This window comes from Lithobates pipiens, unplaced genomic scaffold (assembly GCF_037356315.1).
Source record: "Lithobates pipiens isolate NorthernLeopardFrog02 unplaced genomic scaffold, aLitPip1_a1.2 Scaffold_56, whole genome shotgun sequence".
Classification (NCBI taxonomy): domain Eukaryota; kingdom Metazoa; phylum Chordata; class Amphibia; order Anura; family Ranidae; genus Lithobates; species Lithobates pipiens.
Genome location: NW_027507878.1, coordinates 1,413,972 through 1,431,701, shown reverse-complemented (window position 1 = coordinate 1,431,701; position 17,730 = coordinate 1,413,972). Strand labels below are relative to the sequence as shown.

General features: G+C 48.7%; 2 long non-coding RNA genes across 2 annotated transcripts; both read right to left on the bottom strand.

The window, feature by feature from the left end:
- Positions 1 to 1,463: 1,463 nt before the first annotated feature.
- LOC143958015 (uncharacterized) lies at positions 1,464 to 7,431 on the bottom strand. The gene is made up of 3 exons (XR_013270079.1): positions 7,275 to 7,431; positions 5,256 to 5,375; positions 1,464 to 1,803 (listed from the first exon to the last, which is right to left on the bottom strand). It is a non-coding gene; the product is annotated as an uncharacterized LOC143958015 (long non-coding RNA).
- Positions 7,432 to 10,888: 3,457 nt separating this feature from the next.
- Positions 10,889 to 16,983, bottom strand: LOC143958014 (uncharacterized). Its single transcript, XR_013270078.1, has 3 exons — positions 16,825 to 16,983; positions 12,684 to 12,806; positions 10,889 to 11,633 (listed from the first exon to the last, which is right to left on the bottom strand). It is a non-coding gene; the product is annotated as an uncharacterized LOC143958014 (long non-coding RNA).
- Between the last annotated feature and the right edge of the window lie 747 nt (positions 16,984 to 17,730).

Genomic DNA, 17,730 nt, shown 5'->3' with positions numbered 1-17,730 from the left:
CGCCAACATCCTGTCATCGAACATTTCCCATCAGAAAGTCCGATCGTGTGTAGGAGGCTTAAGAGTCAGTGTGTGTGTGTACCTGTTGGTGGAGGATCCCTCACAAGACTTGTTTCATTACCACTTGGACTCCACACCATCTGGATTAGGGATGAGCCGAACACCCCCCCCCCCCCCCCCCGGTTCGGTTTGCACCAGAAGCTTCGAACGGACCAAAAATTCCTACGAACTTTAGAACCCTATTAAAGTCTATGGGACTCGAACGTTCGAAATCAAAAGTGCTCATTTTAAAGGCTAATATGCAAGACATGCAACAGACAACACCAGCAATAAGGGTTATCTTCAGGTGTATACTGTGCTGGAGGCACACAACACCCACTTTAACTCCTGCAGATGCCTGTATTAGAGAACACCAGCAATAAAGGGTAGATACAGGTGTATACTGTGCTGGAGGCACACAACACCCACTAACTCTTGCAGATGCCTGTGTTAGAGAACACCAGCAAAAAAGGGTAGATACAGGTCTATACTGTACTGGAGGCACACAACATCCACTAACTCCTGCAGATGGCTGTATTAGAGAACACCAGCAAAAAAGGGTAGATACAGGTGTATACTGTGCTGGAGGCACAAAACACCCACTAACTCTTGCAGATGTCTGTGTTAGAGAACACCAGCAAAAAAGGGTAGATACAGGTGTATACTGTGCTGGAGGCACACAACACCCACTAACTCTTGCAGATGGCTGTATTAGAGAACACCAGCAAAAAAGGGTAGATACAGGTGAATACTGTGCTGGAGGCACACAACACCCACTAACTCCAGCAGATGCCTGAGAAAAGAACACACTGTCCCTGCATATCTAGCTCTTTCCCTGCACACCGGAACACTCTACACAAAGCCGCCGCGCCAGCGGCCTTATATAGTGTGGGGCATGTACTAAAATCCCCTGAGCTATAATTGGCCACAGGCATCCTGCCTGTGGTCAATTATGGCTCTCCTCGCTGCCGGCGCTGTGATTGGCCAAGCATGTGGGGTCACAGTGCATGCTTGGCCAATCATGAGCCAGCGATGCACTGCAATGGTGTAGTGCATTGTGGGCCGTTCGTGCCACATGAATTTGGTGCGAACGGTCCACAAAGTTCTGAATTCGCCGAACAGACGAACGGCCGATGTTCGAGCCGAACGCTGAGCTCATCCCTAATCTGAACTCTTTTGAAATGAACTTTCCTTTAAAGCACTTCTGGATAATCTTTTAGCGCTGCACTCTTTGTATATTTTATGTTGCCATTTCGCTACCAGTGTATTTATATATTTTGTATATTTTTGTTATTTGAATAATATGATTTTGTTATGATGGCAGATATCCCCGGAGCATTCCAAAATGTGAGTCCGATACCAACAAAAGAGAAGTGAAGGTGGAATCTGTAAACGGCCAGCCGACCAAAAGTCACCATAGAAGCTTCTGATTGGAGGTCTTTATTTGAATTTAGTGCGGGGGAGGAGAGAGCTTTGCTAAAATAGAGTTTATTATTTTAGTCCAAGGTTAAATCGTTCGTAGCAATACATCGAGAATATAAAAGTTATAAATAGTTGACACGTAACACAAACACTTGAGCAGTTGTAGGAAGGTGAGGACAATGTTTCCGGTCCATCTGAAAGCTGAGGAGATGGTCGTTGGGCCCATAGACTTCGGGTCGAGGCTTCAGTTGCAGAGATCTGTAGAGCAGCAGATGGTAGTTGGACGAAGGGATTTCATCGACGCACATTCGGGGCTGGTTGTGCATCCACGGATTACATTGACTAAATCAGGAATTAAAAATATGAATTAATATGAAGATTTCGAAAGTCAGATAGGAGGAGAAGCGGTCATTGTTATATAAATCAATTCTAGCGAGAGGGGGAGGAGTCAGGAGGTGGGGCCTCTATACAACTTAATGCGGGACGTATTTCTGATCTGCAGGTGGACCTGTCAGTTTATTCACAAGCAGAGCGGCTTTTAGAAGTCATGGGGCCCCATACAGCCTAACTGACAGCCCCCCCTCCCCCCGGCCGAAAGTGACTGAGGACATTTATTAGTCTCTTTCTCTACAGCCTCAGCTGCACAGATGTATGAATACTCTGAGGCTTCCTGCTCATTCACAAGATGAAGCATAGCAAACACAGTTTGCTATGCCTCAGTGATGAATGGACAGAGGAGTGATTGATTCCTCAGGGGGTCACCTTCCCTTAAAGCAGAAGTTCCATTTTTTTTATGCTTAGGCCGGGTGCTGTGAAGGCCAGGTGCTGAGGCCGGGTGTTGTGAAGGCCGGGTGTTGTGAAGGCCGGGTGCTGTGAAGGCCGGGTATTGTGAAGGCCGGGTATTGTGAAGGCCGGGGGCTGTGAAGGCCGGGTGTTGTGAAGGCCGGGTATTGTGAAGGCCGGGTGCTGTGAAGGTCGGGTGTTGTTAAGGCCGGGTGCTGTGAAGGCCAGGTGTTGTGAAGGCCGGGTATTGTGAAGGCCGGGTGCTGTGAAGGCCGGGTGTTGTGAAGGCCGGGTGCTGTGAAGGCCGGGTGCTGTGAAGGCCGGGTGTTGGGAAGGCCGGGTGCTGTGAAGGCCGGGTGTTGTGAAGGCCGGGTGCTGTGAAGGCCGGGTGCTGTGAAGGCCGGGTGTTGGGAAGGCCGGGTGCTGAGGCCGGGTGCTGTGAAGGCCGGGCGTTGTGAAGGCCGGGTGCTGTGAAGGCCGGGTGTTGTGAGGGCCGAGCGTTGTGAAGGCCGGGCGTTGTGAAGGCCGGGTGTTGGGAAGGCCGGGTGTTGAGAAGGTCGGGTGCTGTGAAGGCCGGGTGCTGAGGCCGGGTGTTGTGAAGGCCGAGTGTTGTGAAGGCCGGGTGCTGTGAAGGCCGGGTATTGTGAAGGCCGGGTATTGTGAAGGCCGGGGGCTGTGAAGGCCGGGTGTTGAGAAGGTCGGGTGCTGTGAAGGCCGGGTGCTGAGGCCGGGTGTTGTGAAGGCCGGGTGTTGTGAAGGCCGGGTGCTGTGAAGGCCGGGTATTGTGAAGGCCGGGTATTGTGAAGGCCGGGGGCTGTGAAGGCCGGGTGTTGTGAAGGCCGGGTATTGTGAAGGCCGGGTGCTGTGAAGGTCGGGTGTTGTTAAGGCCGGGTGCTGTGAAGGCCAGGTGTTGTGAAGGCTGGGTATTGTGAAGGCCGGGTGCTGTGAAGGCCGGGTGTTGTGAAGGCCGGGTGCTGTGAAGGCCGGGTGCTGTGAAGGCCGGGTGTTGGGAAGGCCGGGTGCTGTGAAGGCCGGGTGTTGTGAAGGCCGGGTGCTGTGAAGGCCGGGTGCTGTGAAGGCCGGGTGTTGGGAAGGCCGGGTGCTGAGGCCGGGTGCTGTGAAGGCCGGGCGTTGTGAAGGCCGGGTGCTGTGAAGGCCGGGTGTTGTGAGGGCCGAGCGTTGTGAAGGCCGGGCGTTGTGAAGGCCGGGTGTTGGGAAGGCCGGGTGTTGAGAAGGTCGGGTGCTGTGAAGGCCGGGTGCTGAGGCCGGGTGTTGTGAAGGCCGAGTGTTGTGAAGGCCGAGTGTTGTGAAGGCCGGGTGTTGTGAAGGCCGAGTGTTGTGAAGGCCGAGTGTTGTGAAGGCCGGGTGTTGTGAAAGCCGAGTGTTGTGAAAGCCGGGTGATGTAAAGGCCGGGTGTTGTGAAGGCCGGGTGCTGTGAAGGCCGAGTGTTGTGAAGACCGGGTGTTTTTAAGGCCAGGTGTTGTGAAGGCTGAGTGTTGTGAAAGCCGGGTGTTGTGAAGGCCGGGTGCTGAGGCTGGGTGTTGTGAGGGCCGGGTGCTGTGAAGGCCGGGTGCTGAGGCTGGGTGTTGTGAGGGCCGGGTGCTGTGAAGGCCGGGTGCTGTGAAGGCCGGGTGCTGTGAAGGCCGCGTGCTGAGGCCGGGTGCTGTGAAGGCCGGGTGCTGTGAAGGCCGGGTATTGTGAAGGCCGGGTATTGTGAAGGCCGGGGGCTGTGAAGGCCGGGTGTTGTGAAGGCCGGGTATTGTGAAGGCCGGGTGCTGTGAAGGTCGGGTGTTGTTAAGGCCGGGTGCTGTGAAGGCCAGGTGTTGTGAAGGCTGGGTATTGTGAAGGCCGGGTGCTGTGAAGGCCGGGTGTTGTGAAGGCCGGGTGCTGTGAAGGCCGGGTGCTGTGAAGGCCGGGTGTTGGGAAGGCCGGGTGCTGTGAAGGCCGGGTGTTGTGAAGGCCGGGTGCTGTGAAGGCCGGGTGCTGTGAAGGCCGGGTGTTGGGAAGGCCGGGTGCTGAGGCCGGGTGCTGTGAAGGCCGGGCGTTGTGAAGGCCGGGTGCTGTGAAGGCCGGGTGTTGTGAGGGCCGAGCGTTGTGAAGGCCGGGCGTTGTGAAGGCCGGGTGTTGGGAAGGCCGGGTGTTGAGAAGGTCGGGTGCTGTGAAGGCCGGGTGCTGAGGCCGGGTGTTGTGAAGGCCGAGTGTTGTGAAGGCCGAGTGTTGTGAAGGCCGGGCGTTGTGAAGGCCGAGTGTTGTGAAGGCCGAGTGTTGTGAAGGCCGGGTGTTGTGAAAGCCGAGTGTTGTGAAAGCCGGGTGATGTAAAGGCCGGGTGTTGTGAAGGCCGAGTGTTGTGAAGACCGGGTGTTTTTAAGGCCAGGTGTTGTGAAGGCTGAGTGTTGTGAAAGCCGGGTGTTGTGAAGGCCGGGTGCTGAGGCTGGGTGTTGTGAGGGCCGGGTGCTGTGAAGGCCGGTTGCTGAGGCTGGGTGTTGTGAGGGCCGGGTGCTGTGAAGGCCGGGTGCTGTGAAGGCCGGGTGCTGTGAAGGCCGCGTGCTGAGGCCGGGTGCTGTGAAGGCCGGGTGCTGTGAAGGCCGGGTGTTGAGGCCGGGTGTTGAGAAGGCCGGGTGTTGAGGCCGGGTGTTGAGAAGGCCGGGTGTTGTGAAGGCCGGGTGCTGAGGCCGGGTGCTGTGAAGCCCAGGTGCTGTGAAGCCCGGGTGCTGAGGCTGGGTGCTGAGGCCAGGTGCTGTGAAGCCCGGGTGCTGAGGCCGGGTGCTGTGATGTATTCAGGAAGCAATGGCCCCTCCCACTAGAAATGAACTACCTCCATTGCATAGATAAGCAAAGTGATGACAGCACTAGACTAATATAAGGTATATAATAAAAGTAGTAAGGCTTTAAAAACTTTAAAATGTCAATATCCTGTTGAAGAGGGGGAGGGGGAACCCGGGAATACAAAATCTGAGCAGATTAAATGTGGTTGGTTGGAGTTGAAGGTTTAGCAAGGAAAGGTGACATACAATAGTAACGTGAGCTCATTGTTATGGTGAAGCACCGGTTGGCGTCTGTTGAGCACGTCGTCTCACTGTAACTGCAACTTCCTCCATCACAGGATCCCTTATAGCACTGCAGAGCTTCCCCTAGAAGAAGATATATAGAGATTAGCAGGACACAGACAGCGAGCCGCCAACCGCTGACATCCCAACCCCCGTCCAGGACTACAGAACACTCCCGGCTTTAAAGGGGAACTTTAAAGTCCCAATTCCAGGAATTAGAAAAAAATCTATGCTTGCAGTGGACTGTGTAGACAGGAGATAAGCCCCTTTCACACGAGGCGACCAATTGGGTCCACCTGTCAGTATGTTGGATCTGATCTGACCATCGCCCTCTATAGACCCGCCAACATCCAATCCCGTCCCCTACAAACAGGCGGATGGAGGATCTGTTCCCAGTCAGGTGGTCAGTTTTCATCCAACCACCCATAGAGGACAGTCTGTCTGAAAAGGGCCATAGAGAGATACAAAGTGACATTGTTTATAAACATTGATCAGACCGGAGACAGAGAGAGATACAAAGTGACATTGTTTATAAACATTGATCAGACCGGAGACAGAGAGAGATACAAAGTGACATTGTTTATAAACATTGATCAGACCGGAGACAGAGAGAGATACAAAGTGACATTGTTTATAAACATTGATCAGACTGGAGACAGAGAGAGATACAAAGTGACATTGTTTATAAACATTGATCAGACCGGAGACAGAGAGAGATACAAAGTGACATTGTTTATAAACATTGATCAGACTGGAGACAGAGAGAGATACAAAGTGACATTGGGGGTTATTTACAAAAGGCAAATCCACTTTGCACTACAAGTGCAAACTACAACTGCAAAGTGCACTTGAAATTGCATTGAAAATGCACTTGGAAGTGCAGTCGCTGTAAATCTGAGGGGTGGATCTGAAATGAGGGGAAGCTCTGCTGATTTTATCATCCAATCATGTGCAAGCTAAAATGCTGTTTTTTATTTTCCTTGCATGTCGCCCTTGGATCTACAGTGACTTTACATTCAAGTGCACTTTCAGTGCAAACTGGATTTGACTTTAGTAAATAACCCCCATTGTTTATAAACATTGATCAGACGGGAGATAGAGAGATACAAAGTGACATTGTTTATAAACATTGATCAGACAGGAGATAGAGAGATACAAAGGGGGTTATTTACAAAAGGCAAAGCCACTTTGCACTGCAAGTGCACTTGGAAGTCGCTCTAAATCTAAGGGGTAGATTTGAAACGAGTGGAAGCTCTGCTGATTTTATCATCCAATCATGTGCAAGCTAAAATTATATTTTTTTATTTTCCTTGCATGTCCCCCTTGGATCTACAGCGACGGCACTTTCAAGTGCACTTGCAGTGCAAAGTGGATTTTCCTTTAGTAAATAACCCCCAAAGTGACATTGTTTATAAAGAATATTATATAACAATAATTTATAAAACAGGATGCTGTTTAAAATGAACCTGCGTGTTCTACAGCCTGATGGGAAATGGACTGAAAAATATCCTTATTATTCTTCACAGGTAAGAAAACAACAAATACATGGAAACAATGGGCTACAAAGAACAATTCTGGGCTCTCCGTTCGGGGAAATGACTTTCTACATTGTTTCTTCTAAACTGCAACATTGAAAGAAGTCAGAATCATTGAAACATTTTCATTTCTTCCCAGGAGGAGCTTCAATATAAAGTAACAAATATTCAGGAGAACAAATTGGATGAGAAACAAAGTCAGTGTGCTGCTAGTATACATTAGATATATAAACCATATACTGTGTATATATATATATATATATGTGTGTGTGTGTATCTATAATAAAAATAATAATTATGGAATCCGAAATAAAAGTCAGTGTTCTGCCAGTATAGATGGGGGGGGGGGGGGGGGTATTGTGGACAATGGCGGAATGTTTATAGAATGGACTTGTAATGGGAGAATAAGACAAGGAAAAATGTATAATAAGGAAATATTCGTACTTACCGCAGAGGAAGAAGAGCCCCAGGATTAGGAGAGAGATGGCAGCCTTCATCTTGACGTCCTGCAGGTTCTTCTGTAAATTGTGTAGGGGCCCCCGGGCCCCTGAGCTTATAAGACCCGGGGTGAAGCTACGTCACGACTGGTACAATTATATAACGGAATTTTTCAGACGAGTTCTGTGGCAATGTTTGCTTGGAATTGACAAACAAACTCATTCCTTGTTCTCTATTTACATTGTAGAATAGGGTGCAAAGATCCCTACCTGACCTGGGATGGATGAGGACCTTTACAGGGCTCACTCCCCCCCTCTCTCACCCCCCTCTCCCCCCCCTCTCCCCCCCTCTCTCCCCCCTCTCCCCCCTCTCTCTCCCCCCCCCCTCTCTCTCTCTCGTAACAAAAGACTAATAATAACCAGCTGGTAGGATTATATTGGTGTTGCCGGGTGCAATATTCATAATTGCAGCAGTTCTATGCTCTGTGTACAGAATCAGGTCATTCTACATAGCCGTAGAACATACGTTATTATGAGTGAGTGATCGACTCCTTGGCCGACACACATAAATATAATTGGAATACTTTGGGGCAAATTTGCTTAACCACTTGCCGACCGCACTATAGCCAAATGATGACTACAGAATGATCGTCCAAATCTGGGAAGGCATCTGTTGTTGTGCTCCCAGAACCCCCCCCCCCCCGTACCCATCGTGACTGTCTATCAGACATAACTGTTCACAGGTTGGGGTGAAGGGCCAATCACAGCGGCCCTTTACCATGTGATCAGCTGTGTCCAATCACAGCTGATCACAACGTAAATTATCAGCATTCCTTTCCTCCTGCACTGTCACAGCATCAGGAGAGGAACCAACAAGTGTCAAAGGGGACATCTACACTGATAATAAAGGCACTGATCATCAGTGTCCTGCTTATCAGTGCAGCCCCAACAGAACCCATCAGTGATGCTCAGTGCTGCCGATCAATACCCATCAATGATGCCAATCAGTGCCCATCAGAGTACCTCCTCATCAGTGCCTCATAATATGAGGTCAAACTCCTAAGGTGTGACCTCATATTATATAGTTTTGGTCAATCTGAATGAAAAAATCTGCAGAAAATCCGATAGTGTATATGGCGGGGCTTTAGTGTTCACTGGAAGGAGAGATCCCGAAGCAGAAACTCAAATACTTTGGCCACCCAATGAGAAGAGAGGACTCACTGGAAAAGACCCGATGTCTAGAGTTGCCACCTCATCCCTTTAAACCCGAACACATATGAATTACATGGGTTCTGTGGCAGATTCGGTTGGTAATTAAAACTCACTTGTTGCCTTATCTGCATTTAATTATCCTCAGAACCCGTGTAATTCATATGTGTTCGGGTTTAAAGGGATGAGGGGGCAACCTTATGGGAAACATGGATGGAAAAAGGAAAACATGGACAGATAGCATCATCCAAACAATGAACGTGAAGTCAAGCAAGCTCCGGGAGGCAGTAGAGGACAGAAAAGTCTGGTACACTGTGGTCCATGAGGTCACAAAGAGTCAGACTGAATGACCGAATGACAACACCAAAGTACATATCCCCCCCCCCCAGCACAAATCTTCTTTTCTCCATCCCCCTTCCCAACATTAAACCACCACTGTTAGCACCCCCCCCCCCAAAAAATTTCCTTTCCTCGAACAATACTTATGCCTTGCTGCTCCCAAATTCCTCCTTATCCCCTCCCCCTAATCTCCTTGTTGCACCCCCCAACTTCACATGATACTGCAGTGCTCAGGGAAGCCACCCCTCCTACCCACCCCTTGTCCCGGCCCTGGCTGCAGGGACCTGTCTATTAGTGATGCTGAGCCCATATTGATTGGGCCCTGGGCAAAAATTTTCTTAGGGCCCCCCTCACCCCCATGCAATTTCACTCTCCACCTTCTCTGAGACATACAATAAATAGCAGCTAGACTTAAAATCAGTTTACTGTATCAGATCAGGCAGCGATTGTGATTGGTTGCCAGAAGTTACAACATATCATTACTGCTTACTGACTGGTTGCTAGAGGTTACAGCACTCCTTAAGGCTCACTGATTAGTTGCAGTAACCTACAGCACATGATTTCTGCTTGTTGATTGGCTGCTAGAGATTACTGTACAGTAATACTGATCACTGGATGCTATTGGTTACAGCACATCCTCTCCTCACTGGAGGGGGGCATAATATACATATGAATGTCGCCTTTATTTACATATCAATGCCGCTGGCCTCAGCTATTTACATATGCATGTCACTGATATTTACATATGAATGCTGGTTATTTACATGTAAACACAGGGTCTGCAGGTGAGTCATCTGTACACAACAATAGGGCAGAGCTGGGCAGCATTAGTAGCAGCACTTCACACTGAGATATTGGGACACAGCACAGGACTAAAACCTCAAGGACTAAAACTTCAAGGGACAAGGGAATGTAAACTGGGATAGTTGGCAAGTATGAGGCAGCTGCTTTGGGCCCCCACAACAACGACAGGGCCCAGGGCAGCTGCCCCTTTTGCCCTGCTTTAAAGACGGCCCTAGCTGAACCTCCTGGAGCGGAGGATGAGATGTGAAGCTGTTTGACCCAATCAATCCCCCCCTTACCACAGACTATTGCACACCACCAATGCAAGGGGAGATGGTCACTTGACATGGATGTCACCAGAAAGAGTTGGGAAAATTCCGAAAGGGTTACACCCCTTGTCAGGTTTTTTTTTTTTTTGCTGTCAAACATTGAAAAAGTTAACCTGACAACCTTTTCCAAAGATAGAAGCTGGAAAGCAGCCAAAGCAAGCAAACAACAAAGGCTTTGGCAATGGAAATGGTGCAAAGTTTAGAAGCAGGGCAGCTTCCTCTTGGCTCTATTGTCCATGCAGAACCCTTGACCTCAGTTTTCTGTCACAATGTGAGACACGGGCCCTAAAGTGATGGGAAAAAAACTCTATAATGCCCCCACCCATATCATATATACCTGCCAGGGTCTATTGTAGGCCACATGTACAATTAATGGATATTTTAGATTTTTACTCCAGGAGTATTACCTAAGCAGTCCAGTCAGATTTCAACAAAATGTAAAGCGGAATTACAGCGACACCTCGGATTACGAACCCAACTAGTTCCAGAAGAAGGCTGGTAATCCAAAGCAACTCGTAAATGAAAGTGAGTTTCCCCATAAGAAATAATGGAAAATAACGGGAGGTTGGCAACACTGGTGCATGATCGCTCCCGAGCCCCGCTCTACGCGTCCATAAGATATATAGAGCCACGTCTCAGCCTGCCCCCCCCCCCACCCCCGCTCATTGGCTGACTCGCTGGGAGGACAGTTGAGGATCTCTTGCACATTGCCAGATCGAGGTCTTGGAGGTCTTTTTAAAAAAAAAAAAAAAAATTGTGTGGGGGATGGGAGAGGTTTGCTAAAATCAAGTCTATCATTTCAGCCCCACAAGATATCATCATTAGAAATACAAGACAAATAATACAGAGAGAATATAAAGGTTACAAATGCTTTACACATAACATGAATACTTGAGCGGTTGTAAGAATTTATTACAATATATATATAAAGTAGATATAAGTTTCGGTTTACAGATAATGGTTGAGCAGGTATACAGTAATAAAGGGAGGACAATGTTTTTTGGAAGGTGAGGACAATGTCTTTTGGAAAGTAAGGACAAGGTTTTTTGGAAGGGGAGGACAATGTTTTTTGGAAAGTAAGGACAAGGTTTTTTGGAAGGGGAGGACAATGTTTTTTGAAAGGTGAGGACAATGTCTTTTGGAAAGTAAGGACAAGGTTTTTTGGAAAGTAAGGACAAGGTTTTTTGGAAGGTGAGGACAATGTTTTTTGAAAGGTGAGGACAATGTTTTTTGGAAGGTAAGGACAATGTTTTTTGGAAGGGGAGGACAAGGTTTTTTGGAAGGTAAGGACAGTGTTTTTGGAAGGGGAGGACAAGGTTTTTTTGGAAGGTAAGGACAATGTTTTTTGGAAGGGGAGGAACAAGGTTTTTTGGAAGGTAAGGACAAGGTTTTTTGGAAGGGGAGGACAAGGTTTTTTGGAAGGTAAGGACAATGTTTTTTGGAAGGGGAGGAACAAGGTTTTTTGGAAGGTAAGGACAAGGTTTTTTGGAAGGGGAGGACAAGGTTTTTTGGAAGGTAAGGACAATGTTTTTTGGAAGGGGAGGACAATGTTTTTGGCCCATCCAATAGCTGAAGAGATGGTTTGTGGGGCCATAGACATCGGATTGAGGCTTCAGTTGCAGAGATCTGTAGAACAGCAGATGGTATTGGGATGGAGGGCCTTCATCGCTGCACATTGGGGTTTGGTAGCACATCCACGAGTCAGAAAGACTAAAACAAGAGTAAAAAAAAAAAAAAAAAAGATATTAATATTAACTGACACTTGTCGTAGATAAAACATACAATCTGTGCTCTATTAGCTTCAGTGGACGGTGTCAGGACAGGGATCTGAACCTACAACCTCTCCTGCATCCAGCGGTGACTTTTCCTGAGACACCTGAAATGCTGGAGTTCCCTGTCTGATCCTTTGGATAATCTTGTTTCTCATAATCCGTGAACTCTTTGCTCCTCCCATGAACTTCCTATTTAAGTCTCTGCACTTCCTGTTTGCCAGATTTTTGTGCTCTTTCCAGCCAATATCTTTCTCTTGTCACTCCTGTTGCCATCCGTATCTTCACTACCATTTATTACCAACCTTTGGCTTGTTCCTTACCAACACTTCGGCTTGATCCCACCCTGCACCATTTGTTACCGACCTTTGGCTTTTTTACTGACTACACTTCTGCTTGATCCCAGCCTGCAACCACTTGTTCCTTACCTTTGGCTTGTTTACCGACTACCCTTTCTGCTTGATCCCAACCTGCAACCATTTGTTACCGACCTTTGGCTTGTTTACTGACTACGCTTTTGCTTGATCTCAACCGGCAACCATTTGTTTCTGACCTTTGGCTTGTTTACTGACTACGCTTTTGCTTGATCCCAACCGGCAACCATTTGTTTCTGACCTTTGGCTTGTTTCGTTTCACTGATGGACATTGATAAGGAGGCACTGATGAGGCTGCACTGATGGGCACTGATAGGCTGCAGTTATAGGTGGCACTGATGTACACTGATAGGTGGCACTGACTGGCTGCATTGATGGGCACTGATGGGCAGCACTTATAGGTGGCACTGATGTACACTGATAGGTGGCACTGATGGGCACTGACTGGCTGCACTGAGGGGCACTGAGGAGGTGCCACTGATGGACATTGATAAGGAGGCACTGATGAGGCTGCACTGACGGGCACTGATAGGCTGCAGTGATAGGCACTGATTGTGCTGCACTGATAATCAGGGCAGCAAAAGGGTCAAAGGTCTAAATATATAGAAGACAGTTACCCCGGGTGCCTGCGATCCTCATCATGGTAAAGCACTGCTCGGCGCCCTCTCTGCAGGTTGTCGCTCTGGGGATACAACTTCCACCCCCAGTACAGGAGGCCTCCCGGCACCTCAGAGCCTCACCTAGAACAAAACATATAAAGATTATCAGGACACAGGCAGGGAGCCTCTTAACTTGTCTGCAGAGCTGACAACGCACTGCCCCTGATCCACTGAAATCCCACGCCATGTTGTCAGTCTTGCCCAGGACTACAAAACACCTCTACCGTATGCTATGGGGATGAGGGAAGTAGGAGGTGTCCCATAGTCCATAATGTGAAAACATGGTAGTTGTGACAACAGTGTTTGCAATTTCAGTGCAGCAGGAGCAGCAGTGTTGTCAGCCCCCTACAGGAAGTTTGTAGCAGAGTGGATCTCTGGCAGGACCAACTAGTATATTTTTGTATTCGCAGCAATTTCAAAGAAACAAAACATGGAGGGGGGGGCTCTATTCATTCATTCACTGCCTGAATGTCAGAAGCATTCGTACAAGCTGAACAAAACATCTAGTATTTGTTCTAAGAGATGAATGCCGGTATCATCATCTCCATCTTGTGGCCAACATGTGCTATACTGTCCTGACCCTCTATAAGAGAACTATACTGCATCTTGGCCACTAGATGGCGCAGACGATACAGGGACTCATCGATTACAAAGAAACATAAAGTAACATTTCATTCTAGTTCCACAAATGCTTCTAACATTCGTGCAACAAATAGACCCCCCCCCCCCCATGTAATGTGTAGTGCAGAGATGTACCCAATATATAATTTTTATTTTACTTTTAAGCAACTAATTTTCACCTGCCCCCCCCCCCATGTGTTTGACACTTGTAGTGCTTCCATCCCTCTTGCCTACGAACAATGATGTTGTGCTCCCCTGGCTCTGACGCCACTTTCACCGCAGGGCTTGAGGAATCACCAGAGGCTTGTAGCATGTCTGCGCATGCGCAATTTTTAAAACTTTTTTTAACCAAATCCTTTATTATAAAAGAAGGCCCATCGTCTAAATCCATGGTCAACCCTGGCTCTCCCGTCACACACTAGCTCCAAAGGACAGCCCCCACCGCACATGTGTAAAACAAAGGGCGGGGTCTATTCCATGATGCCATTGACCAAATATAGACATGACCGTAATTGGTCAATGCTGGACATGCCCCACCCCTTTGTTTACATTTATCAGCAGGTCCCGGTAGCTGTCATTCGTAGTCAGTGAGGAACATGATCGAATTTGTTGGCTGGTCCGCGGGGTTCTTTATTTTTGCCAGGAGTCCTTCATTGCGATTGATAAGGATCTGCATTGCTGGACAACATGGCTGATGATGGATTTACAACATGGGTCATTTTTTTTTAAAATAAAGTATTTGTCAAAGTGATAACTTTATTGACTATTATACATTATTTGTAAACTAATAGGGGTATCCCTTTAGAATTCATTTGGGGAGAACCAATATCTAGGCCACCTTATTTTTAAAGGGGGCTTCCATATTCCCATAAGTCCCCTGCCCACAGACCCCAACGACTATCTGGCCAGGGGTGTGGGAAAGAGGCATCCTCCTCATCAACATAGGAACAAGGTGCTTATCCGGGGGGGGGGGGGGGGGTCTCCCTTGACAGGTACCCTCCCCATGTTAACAGCAGGAAGCCTGGTATAGTTCCAGAATGAGGGGCTATACAGTTGTGTCCTCCTCTGCCCCCCTTAACATCACCCCCCCACAATAGTTTCCTCTCTGCCCCCCTTCAAATCACCCCCCCCCCCCCCACAATAGCCTCCTCTCTGCCCCTTGACATCACTCCCAACAATAATATCCTCCCACTCTGCCCCCCTTCACATCTCCCCCACAGTAGTGTCCTCCTGTGCCCTCCTTCACTTTCCCCCCTCATGATAGTTTCCTCTCTGCCCCCCTCAAATCACCCCTCCACAATAGTCTCCTATTCTGTCCCTTCACATTACCCCCCCCCAGAATAGTGGCCTCTTCTGCCCCTTCACATCCCCCCCCCCACAGTAGGTCCCTCCTCTGTAGTGTCTACCAAAGAAGCTGCATTTTACACATCAAGAGGTCATGCAAGAGTCAAATACCTTATCCTGGGCTGACCTGTTTGCGGTCGGCTATCTAATTAAATATTTAAAATGCAGATTTCCTCATTAGACTTTTAATTAGAGGCTTTGCATTACGGGGAACCAATGAGGTTTGGCAGATGATTGGTTGCAGGGCAGTCCTAGCAACCAATCTCCAGCTTGTTAACCACTTGCTTACTGGGCACTTAAACCCCCCTCCTGCCCAGACCAATTTTCAGCTATCAGCGCTGATGCACTTTGAATGACAATTGCGCGGTCATACAACACTGTACCCAAATGACATTTTTATCATTTTTTTCCCACAAATAGAGCTTTCTTTTGGTGGTATTTAGTTACAGCTCGGAGTTTTATTTTTTGCTAAACAAACAAAAAAAGATGCAAAAAAAAAAAAAAAAATCATGTTTAATAGTTTGTTATAAAATTTTGCAAACAGGTAATTTTTCTCCTTCATTGAAGTGCGCTGATGAGGCGCACTGATAGGCTGCACTGGTGGGCACTGATAGGCTGCACTGGTGGGCACTGATAGGCATAGTTAAGGCGGCACTAATAGGCACAGATAAGGTGGCACCGATAGGCACAGATATGGCAGTACTGATGGGCACAGATAAGGCAGCACTGATGGGCAAAGATGGGCACAGATAAGATGGCACGGATGGGTGGCACGGATGGGTGGCACGGATAGGTACCACTGATAGATGGGAATGATGGGCACTGATTGGTGGCACTGATAGGTGGCACTGCTGGGCACTGATGGGCGGCACTGATGGGCACTGGTAGATGACACTGATGGGCACGGATATGTGGCACTGGGGTGCAGCACCGTTGATGAGGCAGATTGTGGGTGGCACTGTGGGCACTGATGGGTGGCACTGTGGGCACTGATGGGTGGCACTGTGGGCACTGATGGGTGGCACTTATGGGGGGCACTTATTTATTCCTGAGGGGGGCAGGTGGGCACTGGTAAGCTGGCCGTGATCGGCTCTTTTTTTTCTATGTGCACTGTCAGCGCGAGGAGGAATAATAGCCGATTACCGACTCCATTGTATCACATGATCAGCTGTCATTGGCTGACAGCTGATCACGTGGTAAGGGGTCGGGATCGACCCCTTGCTCGAATCCGTGATCAGGCGAGTCTCATAGACTTGCCGATCACAGAGCACGCCGCGCGCACCCCTCAGGGGGCGTGCAGGCCGCTCGTGCACAGGACAACGTCAATAGACGTAGTCCCGGCAAAGGAGGTCCGCGCTGTAGCTGTCATTTGGCTATAGCGCGGGTCTCTAGTGGTTAATATGAAACGTTATCTCCGGCTGCTCCCGCTCCCACTTTCTATGCAGTACCGCTGTGCCTCCCACCCTTCACTCTGCTGTGTAAAAAACACCCCCCCCCCCCCCCCCGGTTCGGTTCGTACCAGAACCTTCGAACGCACCAAAAATTGGTACAAACTTTAGAACCCTATTAAAGTCTAAGGGACTCGAACGTTCGAAATCAAAAGTGCTCATTTTAAAGGCTAATATGCAAGATATGCAAAAGACAACACCAGCAATAAGGGGCATCTTCAGGTGTATACTGTGCTGGAGGCACACAACACCCACTAACTCCTGCAGATGCCTGTATTAGAGAACACCAGCAATAAAGGGTAGATACAGGTGTATATTGTGCTGGAGGCACACAACACCCACTAACTCCTGCAGATGCCTGAGCAAAGAACACACTGTCACTGCCTATCTAGCTCTTTCCCTGCACGCCAACACACTACACAAGGCCATCCTGCCTGTGGCCAATCATGGCTCTCCTTGCTGCCGGAGCTGTGATTGGCCAAGCATGCGGGGTCACAGTGCATGCTTGGCCAATCATGAGTCAGCAATGCACTGTAATGGCGCAGGGCATTGTGGGCCGTTCGTGCCACACGAATTTGGTGCGAACGGTCCACAAAGTTCTGAATTCGCCAAACAGACGACCAGCCGATGTTCGAGTCGAACACCGAGCTCATCCCTATGTATAATAAAGAAATGTTCTTTCTTACCGTGGATGAGGAGGAGCCCCAGGATTAGGAGAGAGATTGTTGCCTTCATCTTGATGTCCTGCAGTTTCTGCTGTGAACTTTGTTGGGGTCCCGGGCCCCTGTATATATAGGACGGGCAGCGGGGGGGCATGTCTTTGCTGGTAACGTTACAAAACCTGTTTCTTGCACGGGTCCTGTGGTAATGTTTGCTCAGAATTGTGAAACGGAATCACTTTACCTTCTCGGTTTTAATTATTGCAGAACTGCGATGGAGTACAATGATGTAACCGGGAAAGGATGAAGAAAGAGAAAGGGCTTTGCTTCATCAAGAATGCCAAGTACCGGCAATCCTCGGGCTAGGACCAAGATCCGTTCTGTTGGTTTGTTCTTAAAGTGGTGTTGCCACCAAAAAATAAAAAAAGTGTTTAAAATTCTTTAAAAAATAAATAATTGGAAAATTTATTTTTTTACTCACCTCTAAATACCTGTTGCTAGGGGGTCCCTCGTAGTCTGCCTTCTTCCTTGCCCGGGCAAAGACATCAGTTCCCCTTGCGCCGCACAGTCATCTGGGACCTGTCACGTGTCCCAGATGACTGTGCGGTGTAGCGGGGAATGGGGGGGGGGGTTCGTTCCCCCACACCGCTGAACCCTGGGACAGGTAAGTGTCCGATTACTAAAAGTCAGCAGCTGCAGTATTTGTAGCTGCTGACTTTTTTTTATTTTTTTATTTTAGGGGCACCCCACTTTAAGTTGAATTTATACGTAAGTTGGATCAGGGTCCATTTAAGTGCAACTCCAGCCCAAAAATTGTTTTAAATATTTGGATAGTATAGGGAAGGGTTAAAGCGGAGGTCCACCCTAAAGTGGACCTTCCGCTCATTGCAATCCTCCCCCACCCCCTCCGGCTCCACAATTGGCACCTTTCAG